The sequence below is a fragment of the Salvelinus sp. IW2-2015 genome, unplaced genomic scaffold (assembly GCF_002910315.2).
Source record: "Salvelinus sp. IW2-2015 unplaced genomic scaffold, ASM291031v2 Un_scaffold4492, whole genome shotgun sequence".
In the NCBI taxonomy this organism is placed as follows: domain Eukaryota; kingdom Metazoa; phylum Chordata; class Actinopteri; order Salmoniformes; family Salmonidae; genus Salvelinus; species Salvelinus sp. IW2-2015.
The window spans coordinates 15,243-22,304 of record NW_019945762.1 but is presented as its reverse complement, the minus strand read 5'-3'; the positions used below and the strand labels follow the sequence as shown (position 1 = coordinate 22,304).

The 7,062-nt window shown below is 46.3% G+C and overlaps 1 long non-coding RNA gene across 1 annotated transcript in view; it reads left to right on the top strand.

Moving 5' to 3' along the window:
* Window positions 1-4,610, top strand: part of LOC139026343 (uncharacterized) — a 6,121-nt gene extending 1,511 nt beyond the window's left edge. Inside the window, exon 3 of the long non-coding RNA XR_011478121.1 lies at window positions 3,881-4,610. This is a non-coding gene — a long non-coding RNA (uncharacterized lncRNA). The remainder of the gene's footprint in view (window positions 1-3,880) is intronic.
* The last annotated feature ends 2,452 nt before the right edge of the window (window positions 4,611-7,062 follow it).

Below are 7,062 nucleotides of genomic sequence, written 5' to 3'. Positions count from 1 at the left end.
CCGCGTGCTAAGAAAGGGAACAAACACAACTCTTAAAAACACACCACACACACACATGTCCTGTAGGGAATGCAGGCTTGTGTAGTCTTTTTACCGCTCCCTGTTAAGAAAAGGAAATACAGCAAAGGGTTGCATCAGTCACTTTACATCGACAACTGACAAAGCGACGATTCAAGGCAGAGAGTTATTAGTCCTTTACCAAACCTGTACACGCGAGAGAAATTCTTATTCGAGTTTTGTAGGGTCTTCTCTAGGTTTTTGTACCAGCACTTCTAGTAGAAAGTTCAGTGGGTTTTGTACTCTTTTTTACGCTGACCTGTAGGGCCTAGCGAGTGTTTGTTCCAGTCTTGGTATTACCGCCCGTACACCTGTAAAGGGAAGTCAGGGTGTTGATGTTAGTGACTATAACGCACTAATGTAGGTGGCAAGCACGCCATTTTCCGGAGGGACCAACCAGCCGTCCGTCAGAATCCAGGTGGCAGAAAATTTGCTTCCTTGTGTGGTGTGTGTTGGTTGGTGGTGTGTGGTGTGGCGCGCAATTCTTGGAGGAGCTCAATGTACTATTCAGTCCAATTAGCTTGCTTCCAGAAAGACCTTTGGGAACAAGTACAGACTAAGGAAGAGGATGCTGGTAGTCTGATAGCAGATCAGAGAGACGCTGGCCCTCCCCTGTGTACGGATTTCCTTCGACAGCGACATACCGGCTGTGCGCCACAGGGTGGTAACTGCTGTTCCCTTATAATAGTGCCTACTTGTACATTTCCACTGTCAAAAGTAGTGCACTACTGTAACCATTTCCCCCTGTCAAAAGTAAGGTGCACTAAATGTACCATTTCCCATGTCAAAGAAGTAACGTGCACTACTGTACTCATTTCCCCGTCAAAGTAAAGTGGCACTACTGTAACCATTCTCGCCTTCCAAAAGTAGTGCATACTACTGTATCCATTTCCCCTGTAAAGTACGTTGCACTCTGTACCATTGTCCCCTGTCAAAATAAGTGCACTTCTGTTATCATTACCCCTGTCAAAGTAGGTGCACCTAACTGGTACCATTCACCTGTCAAAAAGTAGGGCACTGACATGTACCATTCCCCTGTCAAAAAGTTAAGTGCACTACCTTGTATGGGTAAATAGGGTACCATTCCCCTGTCAATAAGTAGTGCACTACTGGTATGGTCCATAGGGTACCTATTTTCATTACATTTACATTTAAGTCATTTAGTCAGACGCTCGTTTATCCAGAGCGACTTACCAAATTGGACGAAGTTCATACTATATCATCCTGGTCCCCCGTGGGAATGACCCAGCAAACCCTGGCGTTGCCAAAGCGCCATGGGCTCTAAACCAACTGATGAGCCCAACACAGGACCATTCCCTGTCAAAAGTGAGTGCCACTGTATGGGTATAGGGTACCATTCCCCGTCAAAAGTAGTGCACTACGTATGGTAATAGGTAACCATTTCCCCTGTCAAACAAGTAGTGCACTACTGTATGGGTAATAGGGTACCATTTCCCCTGTCAAAGTAAGTGCAGCTACTCTGTAGGCAATAGGGTACCCATTTCCCCTGTCAAAAGTAGTCGCACTACTCTGTCGGCCATAGGGTACCATTTCCCCTGTCAAAATAATGTGCACTACTTGTAGGGCCATAGGTACCGTTTCCCTGTTCAAAAAGTAGTGCACTAACTCTGTAAGGCCATAGAGTACCGTTTCCCTGTCAAAAGTATGCCCACTCTGTAGGCATAGGTACCATTGCAATTTGAGATAGCCTGCACAGTGCTGTCCCCTAAACTGTGGGAGCTACGCTGCCTCCCTCTGCTACAATTTATATTGACTGTTTACCTAGCCTCCTCCCTCCCCCACTAGACAATGCTGCTCTGGTTTGTTGCATTCTCATCCCTGCTCTGTGTTTGTCATCCCTCATCCCTGCTCTGTTTTTGTCATCCTCATCCCTGCTCTGTTGTTTGGTCCACCTCTAATCCCGTGCTCTGTTGTTTGTCATTCCTCACCCTGCTGCTGTTGTTTGCATCCTCATCCCTGCTCTGTTGTTTTTCATCCTCATGCCCTGCTCTGCTTGTTGTCATCCTCATCCCTGCTCTGTTGTTGGTCATCCTCGATCCCCGCTGCTGTTGTTGTCAGTCCTCAGTCGCGGCCGCTCTGTTTGTGTGTCAATGGCCCCTCAATCCCTGCTCTTTGTTTGTAGGTTCCTCATCCCTGCCACTCGTTTGTTTTTCATACCTCATCCCTGCTCTGTGTGTTGTGCATCCTCATGCCTGCTCTGTGGTGTCATCTCTCATCCCCGCTCTGTTGTTTGTCATCCTCATGCCCCGCTCTGTTGTTGTTTCATCCCTCATCCCCGCTCTGTTGTTGTCAATCCTCATCCCCGCTCTGTTGGTTGTCTCCTCATCCCGCCTGTTGTTGTCATCCTCATCCCCGCTCTGTTGTTTTGTCATCCGTCAATCCCTGGCTCTGTGGTTTTCTATCCTCATCCCTGTCTCTGTGGTGTGTCATCCTCATTCCCGCTCTGTGGTTTTCATCCTCATCCCTGCCCTGTTGTCAATCCTCATTCCCGCTTGTTGTTTGTACCATCCTCATCGCTTGTTGTTGTCATCCTCATCCCTGCGTCTGTGGTTGTCCATCCGTCATCTCCCTCTGTGGTTGTCATCCTCATCCCTGCTCTGTGTTTTTCACCTCATCCCTGCTCTGTGGTTGTCATCTCAATCCCCGCTCTGTGGTTTTTTCATCCCTCATCCTGCTCTGTTGTTGTCAATCTCTTCATCCCGTCTGTTGTTTGTCATCCTCATCCCCCGCTCTGTTGTTTGTCATCTCATCCCTCTCTGTGGTGTCATCCTCAATCCCCGCTCTTGTGGTTTTCGATCCTCGATCCCTGCTCTGTGGTTTTTTTCATCCTCACCCTCTCCTGTTGTTGTCCATCCACCCCCCCCCCCCCCCCCCCCCCCTCCCCCCCCCCCCCCCCCCCCAATCCCCCCCCCCCCCCAACCCCCCCCCCCCCCCCCCCTCCCCCCCTCCCTCCCCCCCCCCCCCCCCCCCCTCATTCCCGCTCTGTTGTTGTCATCCCTCAAATCCCTGCTCTGTTTTGTCATCCTCATCCCTGCGCTGTTGTTAGTCATCCTCATCCCCTGCTCTGTTGTTGTCATCCACTCATCCTGCTCTGTTGTTGTCATCCTCATCCCTGCCTCTGTTGTTTGTCATCTCATCCCCGCTCTGTGTTTGTCATCCTCATGCCCCGCTCTGTTTGTTGTCCATCCTCATCCCCGCTCTGTGGTTTTCAGTCCGTCCTACACCCTGCTGGGCTGTGGTTGTCATCCTCATCCCCCTGCCTCTGTTGTTTTTCATTCTCAATCCCCCTGCTCTGTTGTTTTTCATCCTCTATTCCCCTGCTCTGTTGTTTTTTCATCCTCATCGACTATGCCCCCTGCTCTGTGTTTTTCAATCCTTCAATCCCCGCTCTGTTGTTTTTTCATCCCATCCTGCTCTGCTATTGGGTTACGGCCCCATCCCTGCTTCCTGTTACCTCGGGAAAACAAGAATACACTTCCATAGGAAGAACAACTGATTGCAATCATCAACGACACAACAAGAAAACATTGTCAGAACTACACACTTCTTCAAGCAGCGGTTCCCGATTTGTTTGGCGCCGTGACCCACAATGGAGGTGTCTTTTTGAGTCACGAGACGCCCTCACACGAGTGACGAGTGTGAATAACACAACAGATCAAATAAAAAGTTTTAAAACAAGTCATTTCTTTTTAAAGAAACTGTTTCCACAAACGCATTTCCTTTTTAATGACATAAAATGACAAGTTGGTTTGCATAATTCAGCTGTCCAGCAGTGGTTATCCAGTCCGCTAATACAGGAAAGAGGGAAGCAGGGTTGTAGTCTTTACCGACCTGTAGGGAAGCAGGGTTGGCCTCAATTCCGTTTCAATTCCGAAAGTAAATCAAATTCCAAATGTTTGTCATTGGCAAGAATTGAAATTTCAACGTACTTCCTGATTTGACTGGAGTTGATATGGAATTTGCCCCCAACCCTGAAGGGAAGTCATTTTCCACATCGTTGATTCAATGTCATCACATAGATTTAGTTGTTGTTGAAACAACGTTGATTAACCCGTTGTTTGCCTAGTAAGATGACTGTAAACCCTCAATCTTAACCTTTTAGGGGAATGAAAACATACCTGGCCCTGGATCACAATCTCTGTCCCGAGGACCCCAACGGGGTGCACCTTTTGGTCGTTGCCCTAGCATTACAGACTATTTCAAATAATCAACACATTATCAAGCTTTGCTTATTTGAATCAGCTGTGTGTAGTGCTCTGTAGCTCAGTTGGTAGAGCGTGRYGCTTGTTAACGCCAGGGTAGTGGGTTCGATTCCCGGGACCACTCATACGTAAAATGTATGCACGCGCGGGATAAAAGCGTCCGCTGAAATGGTATATATTAGTGCTAGGACCAAAAACACGTTGAGATCCCCAGAACTGAGTTCAGACGACGGCTGGTATAGAGACTACTGTACCTTACTTCCTGTCCTGTGGTCGGTTTGAGTGTGTTGGACATCAGACATGGACGACCCAAATAAAATGGAAAACGGAGAGTATTGTTATGTTTTGTTTTGTTGTTTGAATATTGTTATGTCTTGGATGGTTTACAAACTTTTTCCCTTTGAAAATAAACTCATTTTATTCAGTTTTGATCGGTTATGAATGTTATAACGATCCTCAGATGAACCAAAAGAAGAAGGAGGAAGCCAGGTACTTTCTGGGGGAAATGGAAGCAGAAATGGTACACCTCACACACTGGTCGAGTTCCTTTCCCGACTAGATGTATCAACCAATGGTTTCCTGCCACATCGTCGACTGTGCAGTCAGGCATCGGATGGCTATATCATGATGTGGTTAGCAAATACAGTACCAGTCAAAWGTTTGGACACACCTACACATTCAAGGGTTTTTCTTATATTTACTATTTTCTACGTTGTAGAATAATAGTGAMGACATCAAAACTATGAAATAACACATATGGAATCATGTAGTAACCAAAAAAGTGTTAAACAAATCAACATATATTTTAGATTCTTCAAAGTAACCACCCTTTGCCTTGATGACAGCTTTGCACACTCTTGGCATTTTGAGCAAAATGATTAATCATATCACTTTTAGTAAATTAAATTTAAAGGTTTGATGACCTCATATTTGAGCATGTATGGCCTCATTCAGAAAATCCTCATATATCAGAAATGTCTCATTGGTGTTACTATCATTGGTGTTAATATCATTGGTGTTTATCTTTGGTGTTACTACTACTACTACTGGTGGGACAATTATCATAATGTTAAAAAACTAGAGTTCAATTGCGCAGACAGTTTGGTGATTTGAGGAGATATTTTGGATACAGGAAGTCTCTGGTTGTCCTCCACTTCAAGCCTGGATCTGTACTTGGTTTTTAACACAGCCAAAACATTTAGAAGCCAAAGCTCACACAGGTAGGATGATTCGAATGGCAGGAGAACTTTCAACCAGAACTCGCTGTCTTTGCAACCGACGTTCACAGATCTAGCTGCTCCTGGATTTCCACGGGGAGATGAGAGATGATGTCCACCAGAAAGGGGTGAGTGATCGGAATCTTGGGAGCTGTTCTCTGGGAAGTATTTTTTACGCCTAGTGAACGACAGCAATACGCATTTCTCATTAGTGACGGCACAATACCATCTCGCTAGTGAACGACACAAATACCATTCTCGTTAGTTGAACGAACAAAATACCATTCTCGCTAGTGAAACGCCACATACATTCTCGTTTGAACGGCACAATCGCAATTCTCGCTAGTGAAGCGACACAATACCAATTCTTCGTTAGTGAACGACACAATACCAATTCTCGTTCGTGAACGGCACAATTTACCATTCTCGCTAGTGGAACGACACAATACATTCTCGTTAGTGAACGACGACAATACCATTCTCGCTAGTGACGGGCATCAGATACCATTTCTCGCTATGCGCACCAATACCATTCTGCGTTAGTTGAACCGACACAATGACCATTCTCGCTAGTGAACGACACAATACCACCTTCTCGCTAGTGAACGACACAATACCATTCTCTGCTAGTGACGGCACAATACCTTCTCCGCTAGTGTGAACGGCCACCGAACTCTTTCTCGTACGTGAAACGACCACAATTATCGCATTACTCGGCTAGGTGAACGACACACAATACCATTTTCTCGCTACGTGAACGCACATCCCCTGGTGAAACCCATACCATTCTCGTTAGGTGAACGACCACAATACCATTCCTCGCTATCCCGTGAACGACACAATACCATTCTCGCTAGTGAACGGCACACAATACCATTCTCGGCTAGTGAAGCGACACACATACCATTCTCGCTAGTGAACGACAAATACCATTCTCGCTCAGTGAACGACCACATACCATCTCTCGGCTAGTGACGCGCACCAATACTCATTCTCGTACCGTTGAAACCGACACATACCAATTTCTCGCTAGGAACACCATGAATTCGACCAAGCCACATACCAGTCTCTCGCTTGTGACGCACAAATACCCATTCTCGTAGACGACCTACATCGTAAAACGGCACGAATACCATTCTCGCTAGTGAACGGCACAATACCATTCTCGCTAGTGAACGACACAATACCCATCTCTCGTTGCTATGAACGCACAATACATCTCGCTAGTGAACGACACATACCATTCTCGTAGAGTGAACCGGACACAATACCATTCTCGTTAGTGACGGACACAATACCATATCGCTATAGTGAACGACACCAATTACCATTCACGTACTAGTGAACGACACCAATACCATTCTACGCTAATCGTTGCAACGACACAATACCATTCTCGCTACGTGAACGACCACAATACATTCTCGCTACACGGTCGAACGACACAATACCCTTCTCGCTACCGTGAACGACCAACCATTCGCTATACACATCATCCGCTAGTGAACGACACAATACCATTCTCGCTAGCATGAACGACAAACCAATACCATTCTCGCTAGTGA